Below are 17234 nucleotides of genomic sequence, written 5' to 3'. Positions count from 1 at the left end.
TGTGGACAGGGAGGGGCAGTCCTGTAAATGATGAGGGAACTGGAAGAGTGAGCACTGAGGACTGAGCACCGAGATCATACAGGCACCTGGAGGGCACCCGGCCTCTGGCCTGGGCCAGGGCACTGAGCAGCCTGAGACTGTGGATCCTGGTGGTGGATTCCAGGCTCTCAACAGGGGACTGGGTGGTAGAGCTTATTTCAGGGCCTCCCAGTCTTGTGGCCTCTGAGATAGTTGTGTTGTAGGAAATGTCCAGCCACTGTTCTAGGTCTTTGACCTGGGGACCCTGATGAGACATCAATCCCAGAATTCTAAGTTCCAGAACTAGGATCATGTGACTGGTCCCCGTTTTGGGCAACCAGTGTGATGGGATGTGAGAAGTTTTTCCAGTCATGGGTTCCTATATGGGTAAAGGCTTGGAGTGAATTCTGAGCTCATCCAGGACCCCTAAGGTGCTTCCTCTTTTTTTTAATCCTTTTAATGAGGAACTGGAAATAATGGGACAAGAGTCAGGTCTTGAGTAGCTTTCTGACAATGGGGATGTCTGTTCTGTAGGTGATGGGAGGTTTGGAGAAATGGAGGCAGGGTATCTGACCCAGGTGTTATTAGACTCCCTGAGGCTGCTGCATGTTGAACCATATAGAAGGGATGGAGGCAGTAGAAAGACTAAGATGGATGCTGCTGTGATCGTCTTGATTAGTGTTATAGTAATTCACCCTGAGGGTGGCTGTGGAGGCAAAATAAGCTTTGGAATCTGGATTGGTGTTTTAGGTGTGGCCACCAGGATTTTCTAATTGGGAGGTTGAGAGAGAGGTAAGAGTCAAAGATGAAGTGAAAGATTGCATTTTGCAACTGGAGGAATGGAAGGGCTATCAGCTGAGATGCAGATATTCATAGTAGAAATGGGGGATACCAAAACTTTTATATTCTACCTGTTAGGTTTGTGATATTTCAGGGAGCAGATCATGAGAGACTGGAACTCTGAGGCACAGTTCAGGATGAAAACTTCTGTAAAATGTAGGCAGAGTGTAGGGACTAGGGAAGTATTGTGGATCATCTTATTTTCATCCCCTTTTTAATTGGAAACTGAAGAGCAAACGAGATGAGACTGCAGCTGTTACATATTCATTTATTAAACATATAGCAGTTGTGAGTTTGAGCCTTGGTTGTTTTCCTCATTCTGGTTGATTTGCTTAGGGCATGAGTGGTCATTGGTGAGACTCACTGGCCATTGGGTAGAGGGCCATAGACTATTGAGCCTGAGTGATGAAAGCTGTCACTTGTAAAGGCAGATCCGGTGCAGTGCTAGTGTAGGTGACATCTGGATATGAGACCTGATGAGTTTCTCAATAGGTGAGGTTTCAAGAAAACACAATCTGAGAGAAAGGCCTTCATTGTGGGACTGGCGGTTACCTCAATTAGTGTGTACTTTCAGAGTTGGTGTAGAACTTATTCCTATTTGAATTCATCAAGCAGTATTTATACCGCAAATGCTGACCAATGAGTAGGAAGTGAAGGAGATGACTTTGGGGGCTATGGGTGGTAGTGCAGGTGTGAGACAGGTGTGGGAGAAAGAAAGCTGTGCCCTTGGAGAGGGCATGTGCATTAAAGGCTGCAGAGCCATGGCATTTCAGTAAGAGGGAATGAAGGTTGAGTCCATTACCTGCTGATACTACAGAGCGGTGAATTTTCAGGTAAATTCCTGAAAAGAGAATGCATTGTGGTGCTACATCCCTAGTTGAAAGCTTAAGTGAAATACGTGTGCTCACCAGCCTCTTGTTGATGAGGGCTGTTACAGTGATCAATAGGAATGAGATAGCATACATCACCATCCTTTGAGCTTGAAAAACTCCACTGGCTTTGGAAGGCAGAATGGTACGAGAAATATATTAAAGAGGTGGTGGATTAAAATTTTGGAAACGAAGATGATTAGGAAATAAACTGCTCATCACGGCATCCTTGTGTTACATTTGACTTTGTGCCTCTGGGAATGAAGCGTTGTGAGAGAAGTGTGGTCCAATGAATTATGACCAAGATACAGTGTAAAATAATGGCTTCAGTATCCTGGTATTGGGTAGAAGTAATTAAATTGAGATACAATAATTATTGGGGCCTTACAATGGGAATTCACAACAGAGCATTGCCTGATAAGCATCATGTCAAATCCTCACATTCTCATTATGGACACCATCTCTCCCTACCCTGTGTTCATAACACCAATTTATTGAAAATGGGCAGTGTGGCCTGCATGTGAGTCTTCCAGCACAGGTATCATATATATGGTCACATACCCTTATTGGTGAAGGAAGATACAGTATCAGTAGAAATATAAGGAGAGAGGGACTTTGAAGGCACCAAGCCCTGGGTCCTTTTCTTATGTGGGGAGTTGAGGGAGCAGATGGATATGGCTGTTGGGGAGGATGAACATAAAATCATAGCAGAGAAACTGAACATGGACTGAACTGTGTCCATTGTGACAGGATATGAACTTTGAGGACGTGGCCATCACCTTCTCTCAGGAGGAGTGGGAGCTACTTGAGGAGGCTCAGAGATTTCTATACTGCAAGATGATGCTGGAAGTTTTTGAACTTGTATCATATGTAGGTAAGACCTTCACAATTCTATTGTCCTGAGGTGATGTCCTATCTTTCCTTTATTCTCCAAATGTAAGCTTTCTCTCTCCAATACCGAGACCATGGGCTCTCCTATTTTATTCCATTTTCCTGTCAAATGTCATGTAGCTAAGAGGGCTGAGTCATTTGGAAAGACCTGAGCAAAGGACTCCATGAATATCCCTTAAACACCCATAGCATCAAATAGTGCAGGAAGTGTCTGGCAGTCAGGATTGTTCCAAACACCTTAATGGGCCTAGCCTTGCATTTCTTTCTGGTAGGTGTATATGTCCACATCTATGGCTTCCAATTCTGCACCATTCCTTCAGCTAAAGTCTCTTTGTGATTGCTTATGCCATGTTATGATCTTCACTTGCATGAACCATGGGTAGTTCTTGAAAGACCTCCTTCTATTGTTTCTAATATTCTGTTCCCTGAATATTATTGCATGCTGTGTTGCTCTGGGCAGGTGCTGTCTATTCACGTTTATTGTCTTTCAATAAAACTCAGAAATCTGTGTTATATGAACTTGTACAACAGAAAGTACAAGGGCAACACTGGTGTTTTCACAGGGTGAACATACAGGATGATCTAAAAGGCTGCCTGTTGAGTTGCAAATCATGGCAACTATAACAAAAAGGTGGTGTTGTGATCATTCCAGAAACCTGCTCATGTTCAACAGAGTTTAGGTTGCTGTGCCACTGGCAACAGCTGATTTGTCCCTTTTCCTTGACATGCTTGACATTTCTCAATTTATCTTTTAGTCTGTGACTTCCCGGTTTCTGGCTACCTTCAACGTTTTACCCTTTTCCCATCATCTGCTCTTCTGACCTGCTCTATCTGCAGTGTTTTCTAATAATAACGCGCATATATTTATGAGATGTACACAGGTGTCTCACTAGACCGTGACAGAAGCTTCTATTTTCTTAAATTTTACTTGGAATAAGAGGTAAGCAACATACTCCACAGCTTGCCCACGTCACCAGCAGACAAGTCCTGTTGAACGCTATATGCAGAAGAATGAGCAGATGATCCAGCTTCTGTTTCATGTCCTGCTTGCCATGTTTGTTTCATATTTTGTTTGAGATCTCCTGTGTATGGTGATCTTCAGTGACACAGAGCATCACAGTATCATCTTATCAATCCTTAGTAGAGATATGTTACTATCAAACGAATGCATTTAAACAATGTGTTATGTGTGACAGTTTTATAAAGAAACTGCTCCCTGTCACCACATTCGACATTTATTTCATCACCATTTTCCTGTTTTCAGGTTGTGGACATAAAACACATGAAGCTGAGGCCTGTTCTGAGCAGAGTGAATCTGTGCAAGGGGAGTCACAGGAGAGTGCTTCTAAGACAGCTTCAGTAACTCAGAGGACCCCTCTCTGTGGGAGGTGTTTCTCTGTGTTAAAAGATAGTCTGCACCTGACTGAGTCACAAGCAGCAGAATTTGAACAGAAAGAATTCTTCAGTGATGCATGTGTGAGAGACTTCTGTTTCAGTGCAAACCCTCACCAGCCAGACAGAGATACCTTTGGAGAGAAGCCCTGGAAGGAAACTGTGGACCGGGCCTCCTTTGTCACCAGGTGCAGCTTCTGTTTATCAGGGATGTCTTCAACGAGTATGGAGGTTGGGGAAGACTTCCCAGACATCTCAGAGCTTCTTCAGGCCGAGGCCACTGTAAACACTGAGGAGCCACACAATCGTGAGATTTCAGAGGAATTTCCTGAAAGAAAAAAGCATCACCAATGGGATGAATGTGAAAAAGCTGCCTGCCACAAACAGAACCTTGTTCAACATCAGAATGTCTGCTCTGGAGTACTGCATTATGAGTGTAATACATGTGGGACAGTGGTCAGATCTATCTCAAATCTCAATATACATAAGAGAGTTCACACTGGAGGAAGGTTCTATGAGCGTACTGATTGCGGGAAGCTGTTCAATCACAGGTCTACCCTCACTATACACCACAGAGTTCACACAGGAGAAAAACCTTACCAGTGCAGTGAGTGTGGAAAATCATTTAGTAAGAGTTCTCACCTCTTATGCCACAAGAGAGTTCACACTGGGGAAAAGCCTTATCAATGTAGTGATTGTTGGAAGTGCTTCAGTCAAAGGTCTAACCTCATTAAACACCTCAAAATTCACACTGGTGTGAGACAATATGTTTGTAGTGACTGTGGGAAGTCATTTGGGCACATGTTCTCTCTCACACAGCACCAGAGAGTTCACACTGGAGAAAAGCCTTATGAGTGTAGTGATTGTGGAAAGTCATTCAGGCAGCTCCCCAATCTCAGAGAACATCAGAAAGTTCACACTGGAAAAAAGCCATATGAGTGTAGTGATTGTGGGAAGTCTTTCAGGCATATGGTCACTCTCACTACGCACCAGAGACTTCACACAGGAGAAAAGCCATATGAGTGTAGTGAATGTGGAAAGTCATTCAGGCAGATCTCCACTCTCAGAAAACATCAGAGACTTCACACTGGAGAAAAGCCTTATAAGTGTAGTGATTGTGGAAAGTCATTCAGGCAGATCTCCACTCTCAGAAAACATCAGAAAGTTCACACTGGAGTAAAGCTTTATGAGTGTAGTGATTGTGGGAAGGCTTTCAGGCAGATCTCCACTCTCAGAGAACATCAGAAAATTCACACTGGAGAAAAGCCTTATGAGTGTAGTGATTGTGGAAAGTCATTCAGGCAGCTCTACATTCTCAGAGAACACCAGAGACTTCACACTGGAGAAAAGCCATATGAGTGTAGTGATTGTGGGAAATCATTTCGGCAAAAATGTAATTTCACAAAACATCAGAGAATTCACACTTATTGAGAAAAGCCATATGAGTGTTTTAAATATGTGAAATCATTTAGGCAAAATCTGCTTTCACAAGGCATCACAGAATTTACAATGGAGAACAACTGTATGAGTGTAGTAATTAAGAAAATAAATCAGTCACACCTGCACTCTCAGGGAGAACAACTGAAGTCAACTTACATGATGTACTTACACTCTTAATTTCATCGTTAATATTCAGAGCCACTCTTTTTTAAGTCTAAGCATTCATTAATTTATTAAGTGATATGTAGGTTTAAGTATTAGACAATTTCCTGGTGTAAATACTCTCGTTATGGTTCTTTTTAAACTGTCAAATGATTGCATTGGATACGGACCTGCTTAGATATTTTAGTAACACTGTTGGAAGTTCAGATTATATTTTAGAAAATGATTTTATTCTTTTTTCAGGTGGGAGAGAAAAAGAGGCTGGAAGAAAGAGATAAACAGAGATTTGCTGTCTCCTTGCCCCCTACTGGGGATACATTGGGGGATGTGCACTGACCTGGAATCAAACTAGAGAACTTTCTCTGAAAGGGATGACACCTCACCAACTGAGGACACTGGTTGGACCACACTTTGTTCCTTTATTATTATTATTAATGATCATATTATTTTCCATACCAACAACTCTAAACCTTCTTTTGCCACATCTTGTATTTTCCTACTGCCCTGTTGTAATCCCTCTTTCTGCCTTTCTTGGCCCTTCATGCACTCATGGATTTTTCTATTCTTTACACCACAATAGTTCATACTGTGTATAATTTTATTGGCGCTCTTTGATGTGTACTTTTTATCAAATGCTGGTTTCCTCCATGCTACACAGTCATTTCGAGATTCCATACAAATGCTTATGTGAAGAGTGATTTTTTTTTAAATTGCTTAGTAATATTGGATTCTGTGAATAACATTATGTTTGTAATTTCTAGATTTCAGGTATTATAAGTAAATGTTTTGGGAATATTTTCATTCAATTTTCTATATAGACATATGTTTTACTAATCAAACAGTTGTGTAGGTGAATGTTTTATATTTAAGACACAAGGAACTTTGAGCCAAAATGTTCATTCTCTTTGCCTTCCCCCTAACCCATATTATATAAAATTCATTATTTCTGCTACCCTGCAAGGCTATAGAATGGTTAACCTTTTGAAATAGTAACCCTGGACATGCATATAATGTTAACTTGCTTTTGTTTTAATTCAATCTACTGAATATTTGTTTATTTTGAACATTTGTTTTTATCTGCTTTGTTTAAATGTCTGCTGAGAATCTTTTGGAAATTGTTAAATAAATGTATTATTTTACCCAAAGTAGGACTGTGCAGCATCTAAGACATATGCTTAAATATCTGTAATTCCTCACTGACTCAGGTGACTTTTTGTAATATGGAACCATAGGTTTTGCTTCCTGAAAGGAAAACTGTTTCATTCAGTTTTAATGATATGCACAACTGATGTCAACTTATACAATATACTGACACATTTAATCTGCATTGTTAATATTCAGAGCCACCCTGATTTTAGTCTTACTATTCATTAATACATTAACTGGTATGTAGGTTTGTAGTATTTTTCAATTTCCTGGTGTAAATACTCTCATTATGATTCATTTTAAATTGTCAAAATGGTTGCATTGAACACGGACCTGATTAGATATTTCAGTAGCACATCATTGTATTTTATTTCCCACAAAGGGATACAGTAGCAACTAACAAACAATCATGCTTCAGAACTTTCCTAATAAAATAATAAAATTATTGGGAAACATAAAGCTTTAAACCTTGGATCAATTCGGGCAAAGGTTATATGCATGTGTTGTGGGCACAATGCCCAGTAGGAGGATGGCAAGGGGCAGCAGTTCAATTATTCTCTTCATTGATGTTTCTTTTTTAAAAAATACATTTTATTGATTTTTTTACAGAGAGGAAGAGAGAGGGATAGTCAGAAACATCAATGTGAGAGAACCATCAATCAGCTGCCTCTTGCACACCCCCTACTTGGGATGTGCCCACAACCAAGGTACATGCCCTTGACCGGAATTGAACCTGGAACCCTTGAGTCCGCAGGCCGGCGCTCTATCCACTCAGCCAAACCAGTTTCTGCTCTTCATTGATGTTTCTATTTCTCAGCCCTCCATTTATCCAGGAAATATACATATTTCAGCGAGTAATTTTTAAAGAGTAAATTAGTATGACTCAGTGTGTGTGGGGTCCCCATCTTTCCATGTTTTGGAACGCACATAAGAATGGCAGAAAATCACTCTTTGTCCCATATCGGGTTGTTTTGCATTGCTGACCAAGGCCTTGAAAGAAAGTCCACATGACTGTGGTTCTAATTTGCAGCCTGGAGCCTCTGTTACTGGTGAGTTCAATGGTCTCCCAGAATAGGAGTCCTTTGTTGGGCCAGTGTGAATATGAATTATAGTCTCTGTTCACACTAAGTATTACATAATTCTCAGCAATGTTTAGGGGAACTCCTCCCCATATTGTAAAGAAGCCATGTGCCATTAAGTATGACATTTCATATGCCGGTGTCATTTCTTGTAAGACTCTGACATTTAAATGGAACCACCATTAGGATAGAACCACCAGGCGAAACCAGTTTGGCTCAGTGGGTAGGGCATTGGCCTGCGGACTAAAGTGTGCCAAGTTCGATTCCGGTCTAGGGCATGTACCTTGGTTGTGGGCACATCCCCTGTTGGGAATGTACAGGAGGCAGCTGATCAATGTTTCTATCTCATCTATGTTTCTAACTCTCCCTCTCCCTTCCTCTCTGTAAAAAAAATCAATAAAATATATTTTTTTAAAAAGATAGAAACCCTGTATTCATAGAGTGTAGGAAAGACTGCAGTAAAGTGGAGGAAAAAAAATGCCACTTGTAAACCTTTTTTTATAAATGGTCAAAGGTCTGTGGCTTGTGTGCTGTTTGCTTATAGACATTCTCAGGGCCTCCTTAACTGTTTTCTGTGGCTGAAGTCATTGGCAGAGAAAATAAACACTAATTTTTTTAGTCTCCTTACCCGTCTAGGGTAGTTATCTCAAAGTTTCCTCAATTGGAAAGACCTCAGAGCTGGGGAAGGATAAGCCTATAATCAGTCCCAGGTTGTGTGTGTGTGTGTGTGTGTGTGTGTGTGTGTGTGTGTGTGTGTGTGTGTTTTAATGTGATTCATCAGCATTCCTGTGGATTCCGATCCTAATAGTCTTCACTGATTGCCAATATTTGCTTCCCCTGAAGGAAGGTTTGTCCTCCCAGGAAGTTAGAAGAGAGATGGTATAGCTAATATAGGGTTGTGATTTTAATTTCCTAACAAGATGGAGATATCCAGGTCTTTATTGAAAATGCTCCTTGAGGCTTTTTTAAGTACTAGAGTCCGGGTGCAGGGAAATTCATGCAATAGAGAGGGGGATCCCTCAGACCGCCCAGCCCCCTCTCACACTCCAGAAGCCCTCAAGTTTGGGAGGCGATCTGGTGATCAGAGTAAGGTGATGCTCCATCATACCTCTGCTGCTGCCAGTGCCAACAGTGGAAGCCTCAGCTGTCCCTGGTTACCTGAGCCTCTGGCAGACTTGAGTGGCTGGACAGCCACCGTCACAGGATTAGGCACCTTGGGCAGACCCTTTGCGACTGGGGGACTGCGGGGACTAGGGAATTCCAGAGGCAGGCATATGCCTTACCTATGGGATATATCAGCTAAAAGGTAATAGAGGAAGGGGCCTGGGCTGTTCTGAGCATCACTCCTGGACCTGCCATCTCTGCTCATCTACTGAGTGTGCATGGTCTCCCTGTAACACCAGGCCCAGGAGGCAGAAAAGGCACAATGCTCTCTGCATTGGGGATGGGGAAAATATGAAGGGACCTCATTCAGCACAGGTTCCTGCACAGAATGAACAAAAACCACAGGATCACCATGGGTGTGAATGTCAGCGTTTTTCCAATCAGCCCCACCTGATGGAGCACTCACCTGGGCAATGCACATGAGAAGGAGGCTTGGAGGCTGCGTAGTGACTGCTGTGAATATAAGAGAACAAGGAAGCTGGAATGCTTGCAGTCCAGTAACCTTCCCAGTCACTTCTCTTAATATGTGGACTTCACACCCACCACAGTGGGGGACCCAGGCTGCAGGGAGTTACCCAGGGTCACACTCAAAAGTGGGTTCTGATTTTTCTGCCAATGATATCTGACCAAACTCCTTTTTATTTGAAGTTCATTCCTATAAATCTTGGTTTTGGGAAAGCTCAGGGACAAAGTCTAGGTGAATGAGGAGAAAGCCAACCGACCATCCTAACGGACTTCCACTGCCATTCCCTACCAGCACCTACTCATCTACTTTCCCCCTGAGCAGCCCCAAAAGAGGCTGGCACCCTGTGGTTGCCATTGGGCTGGGGTCCATCTACCGTAGTAGGCCAGGATCTACTATTGACTGTGATGTTGGCTGCAAGCATTGATAGGCTTTGACCAATGAAATGTGGGAGTCGAGCCTGTCACCTTAACAGAAGAGTCTGGAACCAGAGAGACGGGCCGCCCTCTTTTTCCATCTCTGATAACACCCAGCAGGAACCTACATGTTGGCTGCTTCTTTATGCTGATTCCACCAGAGCCAGGGTGTTCATGTGCTATGATCAAGAAATAAACCTTCTTTACTCTAAGCCACTAAGCTTTTGGACTGCTCATTACCCAGAATTACATCTAGCCAAATGGAAATGCATCTCTGAATCTACCCTCTAGGAGGCAGCAGAGCCTAAAATTAGTAGCCAGGGCAAGGTGGTTTGAGAAGCATTGGTTTGATTTCTAGCCCTGCCTTTATTAACTCTACAAACAAGCAATTAATTTTGAGACTATGAGCCTGGATTCCGTCCCCGTCGAATAGAATGTGAAACCATCTCAGATTGCAAACAGGATTAAATGAAATAATGCACATAAAGCATTGAATCCCTGCTTGGCACCTGTAGTAAACATCCAATAACTCTTAGCTCCTTAACATCACAATGTGTACCGACTACAGATATGCAGACAATATAGAAAAAGTCAATGTGTTGGCCTATATATCCTGTCAAATGTTTGTTTTAAACCAGTAGGATAGGATTACTTATATTCTCTCATAGCCTGCTTTTACTCTTAATAATTTAATATTTTTATGTAAGAGAGAGAGAGATAGAGAGAGAGAGAGGTTGAAAGGGCTCAGTTTATTGAGCGTAGTCCAATGCACAGAATGATTGCTGGTTCAGTTCTTATTTGAGGGCATCTGCTGTGGTAACGGGCTGTTGCCCATTGGCAGGGTCATGCAGGAGAAAGGCATATTATGATTCTATCATTCTTCTCTCTATAACAGTCAATTAAGATTTCTTTACATATATTTTTTCATTTTGATCTGTAGTCTTAAGGAATAATTAAAATAATACTTTTCTTTTTTTAAAATAAATTTTTATTGTTCATATTATTACAAATGTTTGTTTCCCCACCCCACCCCACCCACCCACCATTGCTCTCCTCCACCAGGTTCCCACCCCACCCTCTGCCCTTTCCCCACTCCCGATTGTCCTCATCCATAGGTGCACAGTTTATGGTCACTCTCTTCCCACATCCCCCTCTCCCCTTTTTCCCAAGAATCGTCAGTTCACTCCCCGTCCATACCTCTGATTCTATTATATTCAACAGCTAATATTGTTCATCAGATTTTTTTAAATTTCCTTGGTTTTTAGATTCATTTGTTGTTCATAATTTTTATCTTTATTTACTTTCTCTTCTGAAAGAACCCCCTTCAGCCATTCATATAATTCTGGTTTGGTGTTGATGAACTCCTTTAGTCTTTTTTTATTAGTGAAGCTCTTTATCTGACCTTCGATTCTGAGTGATAGCTTTGCTGGATAGATTATCTTTGGCTGTAGGTTCTTACTATTCATCACCTTGAATATTTCTTGCCATTCCCGTCTGGCCTGCATGGTTTCTGTTGAGAAATCAGCTGACAATTGTATAGGTGCTCCTTTATAGGTAACTACCTTCTTTGCTCTTGCTGCTTTTAATATTCTCTTTGCCTTTTGCTCTTGGAATTTTAATTATGATTTGTCTTGGTGTGGTCCTCTTTGGATTCCTTTTGTTTGGAGTTCTGTGCGCTTCCTGGACTTGTAAGTCTAATTCTTTCACCAGGTGGGGGAAGTTTTCTGTCACTCTTTCAGTATGTTTTCAATATCTTGCTCTCTCTCATCTTCTGGGACCCCCATAATTCTGATGTTGGTTCGCTTGAAGTTGTCCCAGAGGTTTCTTACGTTATCTTCAATTTTCTGGATTCTCTTGCCTTCTAGCTTCTGTGGAGGAGTGTCTTCTGGCTCTTTATGTTCCAAATCTTTGACTTGATTCTTGTGATCTTCCATTCTGTTTTTAGGACTCTGTAAAATATTTTTTATTTCAGTCAATGTATTCTTTATTTCTTGTTGATCCCTTATCATTTCTTGTTGATCCCTTATCATTTGTCGTTGATTCCTTATTAATTCTAGTTGATCCCTTTTCATATCCTCATAGGTCTTATCCATCTTTTCTAGGAAATCCTTGAAAAACCTTATAAGCGTAGATTTGAATTCTATATCCAGTCGCTTTTTGTCCTCCATTTCTTTCGTTTGTGATCTATTTCGTCTTGGCATTTTTGCAGCTTTCCTGAGTTGGTAGCCTTAAAAGTCTCTGTGTTCTGCTTGGATGGGGCGTTGTTTCAGGGTGGAGCCTACAGCCTTGGCTTCCGTCAGCCCCGCCCTATGTCTCGGCTCCTGTGTCTCCAAGTAACTCAGTACTTGCTGCAAGTGCCTCTGAGAGAAAGGTGCCCTCAATTTTGGTCTGCTACCAAACAGTCTAGGCTTTCCCCCAATGAGCCCGGTATTGGGGTTCAGTTCAGTTGGAAGTGGGATTGGAGGTGGCGTTCAGAGCAGTATGGAGCCCCAGTCTCCTTCCCGCCAGGGCAATTCCGCGGCATAGCCAACCATCCCTTCTTTGCGCACAATGTGCGCATCTCTGGGACCTCCTTTCGCCGCTCCCCCGGGGTTTTGCCTTCAGCCCAGCTCCCTCTGTTTGAGCCTGGGTCCCCAGGGTCTGGCCTAGTATTGGGGTTCAGAGCAGTCGGAAATGGGGCCCAGCACAGTCGGAGCATTTATCTCCTTCCTGCTAGGGAACGCCAGCCAGGCACTCAGCTCCGTCCTCTCCACGCGTGCTGCGTGTCTCCGTACCTTAGGCTTTTACAGCTCCTCCGCACTTCCTTCTGGCTTTCTCCTTGCTTCTCGTTGTAGAATTTCCAGTCAGTCGACTTTCCTGTAGTTCTGGGTAATGTCCATTTTATATTTCAGTTGTATTTTATTGCAATTGTTGTGTGTGGCTGCGGCTAGGTGTTTACCTGAGCAGCCATCTCGGATTCTCCCCACATGCTCTTTTAAACGGGCATTCAGACATCCCTCTCACAACACAGAACTGCTTCCTCCCAACTGCTTGCCTGCCTGCATTCCTGATTGCCCCCAACCGCTTCGCCCTGTTAGCCTGATTGATGTCTAACCACTCTCCTGCCAACCTGTTTGCCCCCAACTCCCCCCACTCTGCCAGCCTAGTCACCCCAAACTGCCCTCCCCTGCAGGCTTGATCACCTCTAACTACGCTCCTTTGCAGGTCTGATCCCTCCCAAATGCCCTCCCCAGCTGGCAGGATCACCCACAATTGCCCGCCCCCTCCTTGCTAGCCATCTTCTGTCCACATGGGGGCAGGATCCTTGATCACACGGGGGAAGCCATTTTGTGTGTTGGGAGTGATGGTCAATCTGCATATTACTCTTTTATTAGATAGAATAGAGGCCTGGTGCATGGGAGTGGGCCAGCTGGTTTGCACTGAAGGGTGTCCCGGATCAGGATGGGGGTTCCCTTGGAGTAGGGGTGTCGAACTCAATCAGAGAAAGGGCCAAAATCTAAAATCCAGCCTAAATCGCGGGCCGAATGGTTTACTGAACAGTCATAAACTGACAATGTCATAAACTGACAGCGGAGTGCAGTGATGACAGCGCGGTGAGGGCCACATTGCAAGGCCTGGCGGGCTGGATTTGGCCCACGGGCCTTGTGTTTGACACATGTGCCTTGGAGCATGGGTGGATCTGGGCCAGGGAACTGTGGCAATTTGCAGGCCAGCCATGCTCCCCAGCGACCCAAACAGAGGCCCTGGTATCTGGGATTTATCAGCTATAATTGAAACTTTATAGCCTGGAGCGGAGGACAAAGCAGGCCAGGGCTGCAAAAGCTTGGCTTCTCCCATCGCTGGGGGCAACCCTAGCTTCCCACTCTCTCTAGCTCTGTGGCTGCTACCATTTCTGTTGGGATTTATGTGTCTTCTATAATTGAAAATTTGTAGCCTTAAGCAGAGGCCTGGGCTGGCAAGGTTGTGCGGAAAGCTTGGCTTCCTCCACCACCAGGAAAAACCAAGCCTCCCTCCTGCTCTCTCACTCTTCTTTGGGTTAATTTGGATAGTTGGTCCTGATTGGCTGATGGGCATGGCTTGTGGTTGTAGTGGAGTGATGGTTAATTTGCATATTGCCCTTTTATCAGATAGGATTCCAAGAATAGACGGGCGGACCAGTTTCTCTTCCTATACAGACACTAAATGCTCTTTGGGACTATTCAGACTCTGCCTCTTTTTTTTTTTTCTGTTAAGCTCAAAATGCAGGGTGTGGCAGGAAGTATCTGCTTCCCTGAGCCTACTGGGATGGGATAGGTCTTCTGGGGAGAAATAGCCTTTTAGCTTTGAAAGATTAAGTGTGTCACCCTTCCAGCAATATATCCCCAAAAGTCAGAAACACCAGTCTGAAAGCATATATGCACCCCTTTATTCATAGCAGCACAATGGTAGTTATAAGAGATACTGGAAACAGCATAAATGCCCATCAGCAGATGAGTCAATTAAAAACCCATGGTACATCTACACAACGAATATTATGCTGCTGTCAAAAAGAAGGACATCTTATTATTTGCAACAGCATGAAAGGAACAAGATAGCATTATGCTAAGGGAAATAAAGCCATCAGAGAAAGATAAATGTCACATGACCTCACTCACTTGTGCAATATAATGAACATAAACTGATGCACAAAAATAGAGCCAGTGTCATAGAAGCATTGAAAACGACATCCAAACTAAGAGGGAAGGCACAGGAGGGGAGGGTGTCAAAGGTCGACCGAAGGACTTGTATGCTTGCATGTGAGCATAACCAGTTGGCATAGACAGCAAAAGGGTGACGGCAAGTGCTTTTGGGTAGGAGCAGGCAGATAGAGGGCAATGGGAAGGGGGGAAGGAGACTTACGTATTAATTTAAAAAATAATTTAGAGGAATAAAAAGAAAAAAAGAATGCTCTTGGCTATGTCTCCCTGTCTTGCTTTCCTCATCAGGCACCTTAAGCCTGTGCCTCTCTCCCTGCTCCAAAGCCCCAGGTGAGTGTCTGCAAAAGAAAAGTCCTGTGTTCTGGGTTTAGAGAATAAAACCACAGACAAAACCAAGCCAAAACAATGCAACTGCACTTTTGTCTCTCCCCAGCACCTTGCTGTTTGGCCCTCCTGTCATGGGGCAGCCTTTCTGTCCAGTTTCCCCAGCAGCCAGCTGCCCTGTGGCTTTTCCTTTATGCACTTGGATGTTACCCACCTCGTGAAGGGACACAGCTTTGGCCCAACACTGCTTTCTGCTCACCCTCTTGACCCACTGGCTTGCTGTCCCTCGAAAGTCCACTTCCCAGTTCTTGCCATTCTCCCGTGCCCTTCCTTGTTGTAAATGGTCTGCTCAGCTGCATCTAATTTGTTAGTACAAGTGGATATTCTTTGATTTAGTTATATTTTCAATCGGGCTCAGGACAAGATGCACAAAACTACTGCCTGATCAGCCACCATTTATTTATTTTTTACCACTTTCTGATCCTTGCTGTTAAAACCCACCAGAGTGATTTCCATACAGCTTGCAAATGCACAGGGCATGCTCCCTGCAGGCTCCCATCTGAGTCTGCCAGCCCTTCACAGAACTCTTCAGTGAAGTCCCCACTGACCAATGCTAGTTTCACCTTCCCCCATACTGCTGTCACCTGTCACAGGTATCCTGGTCCTTTCTTTGTGGACTGTCCTCCACTAGATGCCAGTTCCCAAGGACAGGGGACTCTGCCTTTACAGCATCTGAAACAGTTGGGCTCAACAGTATCCACAGCTTCTATCTTTATATGTGAGCATTATGCCCACCCATAGCTGCTGACCCTCCATCCAACCTGATTCAAGTTCTCATCCCGACAGCCTTCCCGCAGCCCACCCACTCAAGGAACCTGGCTGCTGAGGTGGCAGAAACACATTCATAGGAACCCTACCTCTCTGCCCCTCAACCGCACACCCTAGCAGCACACTATTCCCCATAATACAGGAACTATCACCTCATTTCTGGTCTTCTATGTAAAGGAAAACCTTAGGGAGGGGGTACACCAACCACATCTCATCCTCAGAATGTGGAATTATATCGAGAGCAAACCTCTCCTTCTGGAAATGCTTGTATTGCAGCTTGTTCTCACCACTGAAAATATACAGCACCATCTCCTGTAGCATCCACGCTACCTCTAGGATTGTCTGGGTAAGGGGAAGGAGAGAGGAGTGCTTTATTTTTTATAAAATCAAAGTTCAAAATAATCCCTAAAATGGAAAAGAGACTTAAACATCATGGGGTCTCAGGGGTGTGAGTAGGTTGTTGGAGGCAGGACTCTCTAAAGATAAACTGATTTGGGTGTCCAAAGCATCAAGGGGATTCTCCCCGATACAGAAGTGCGCTCATTTGCAGCAGGAAGGTGCCTAGGGGGGTGGGGAGAAGCACTCTGGATGGAAATAGATGAGCCCTGGCCAATACATCTTAGACCCAGAACCCAAGCTCCCCACAGGGCCCTGACTGGGCCTCCTCTCTTCCAAACCCTGGGAAGGACACAGGGTGCCCAGCTACAGTGGGAATGTCCCAGGCAAAGGCAGAAAAGTAGGCTGTGCAGGCAGAGGACTCATCTCAGGGCACCAGAGTGAATGTTTGCATTTTTTGGTAATCCTCATCTGAGGATATTTTGAGAGAGAGAGAGAGAGAGAGAGAGAGAGAGAGAGAGAGAGAGAGAGAGAGAGAGAGGGAAAGAGAGAGAGAGAGAGAGAAAGAGACAGGGAGAGAAGGAGGGAGCGAGGGAGGGAGAGGAAGAGAGAGACGGAGAGAGAAAGAGAGAGAGAGAGAGAAAGAGTTCAAGGAAAGGGGGAGAAGAGAGACATATTGAGAGAGACATCAATATGTGAGAGAGAGAAAAAATCAGATGCCTCCTATATCCCCATATGTGCTGGGATCAAGCATGAAAACTGGAACCACAAAGTCAAGCAGTCTTCCTTTCAAGGCCTTGGGCAGCAATGCACTCACTATAAGCCAATAATGGCTAAAGAGTCATTTTCTGGTATTCTGCTGTCCCTCCTAAAGCACAGAAAGGTTGAAATTCAAAAAATATCCGTTAACTCTATGATGATATATCATAATTTTGCATGACAATCATCCCTAGAAGTGAAAATAACCAAAAAAAATTAAGGTACTAAAGAAAAATCTTTACTAAAAATTCATAAAGCAGAAGAGAGTACAGTAAGCAATTTGCAGGTTGGTGAGGTAAAAAGTAAAACAATTCATAAAAGCATAATCCAATAAAAAATCTCTTCAGCTACAAATATATCAGGTAGTAGATCTGGGCATGTCCTTCAATCCTCACTTTTACTGGAAACACATGAGGAATACAGTATACTGT

At 43.6% G+C, this 17234-nt stretch overlaps 2 protein-coding genes across 2 annotated transcripts in view; both read left to right on the top strand.

Annotated features, from left to right (window-relative positions):
• The window catches only part of LOC311614403 (zinc finger protein 416-like), a 108763-nt gene that overhangs the window by 1214 nt on the left and 90315 nt on the right, over nt 1-17234 (top strand). The window lies entirely within an intron of this gene.
• The window catches only part of LOC311614377 (uncharacterized protein), a 120054-nt gene that overhangs the window by 34018 nt on the left and 68802 nt on the right, over nt 1-17234 (top strand). The window lies entirely within an intron of this gene.

Source organism: Pipistrellus hanaki, assembly GCF_964339955.1.
Source record: "Pipistrellus hanaki genome assembly, chromosome: 21".
NCBI classification, from domain to species: Eukaryota; Metazoa; Chordata; class Mammalia; order Chiroptera; family Vespertilionidae; genus Pipistrellus; species Pipistrellus hanaki.
The sequence above is the reverse complement of the archived record's forward strand: the minus strand, read 5'-3'. Positions and strand labels throughout refer to the sequence as shown.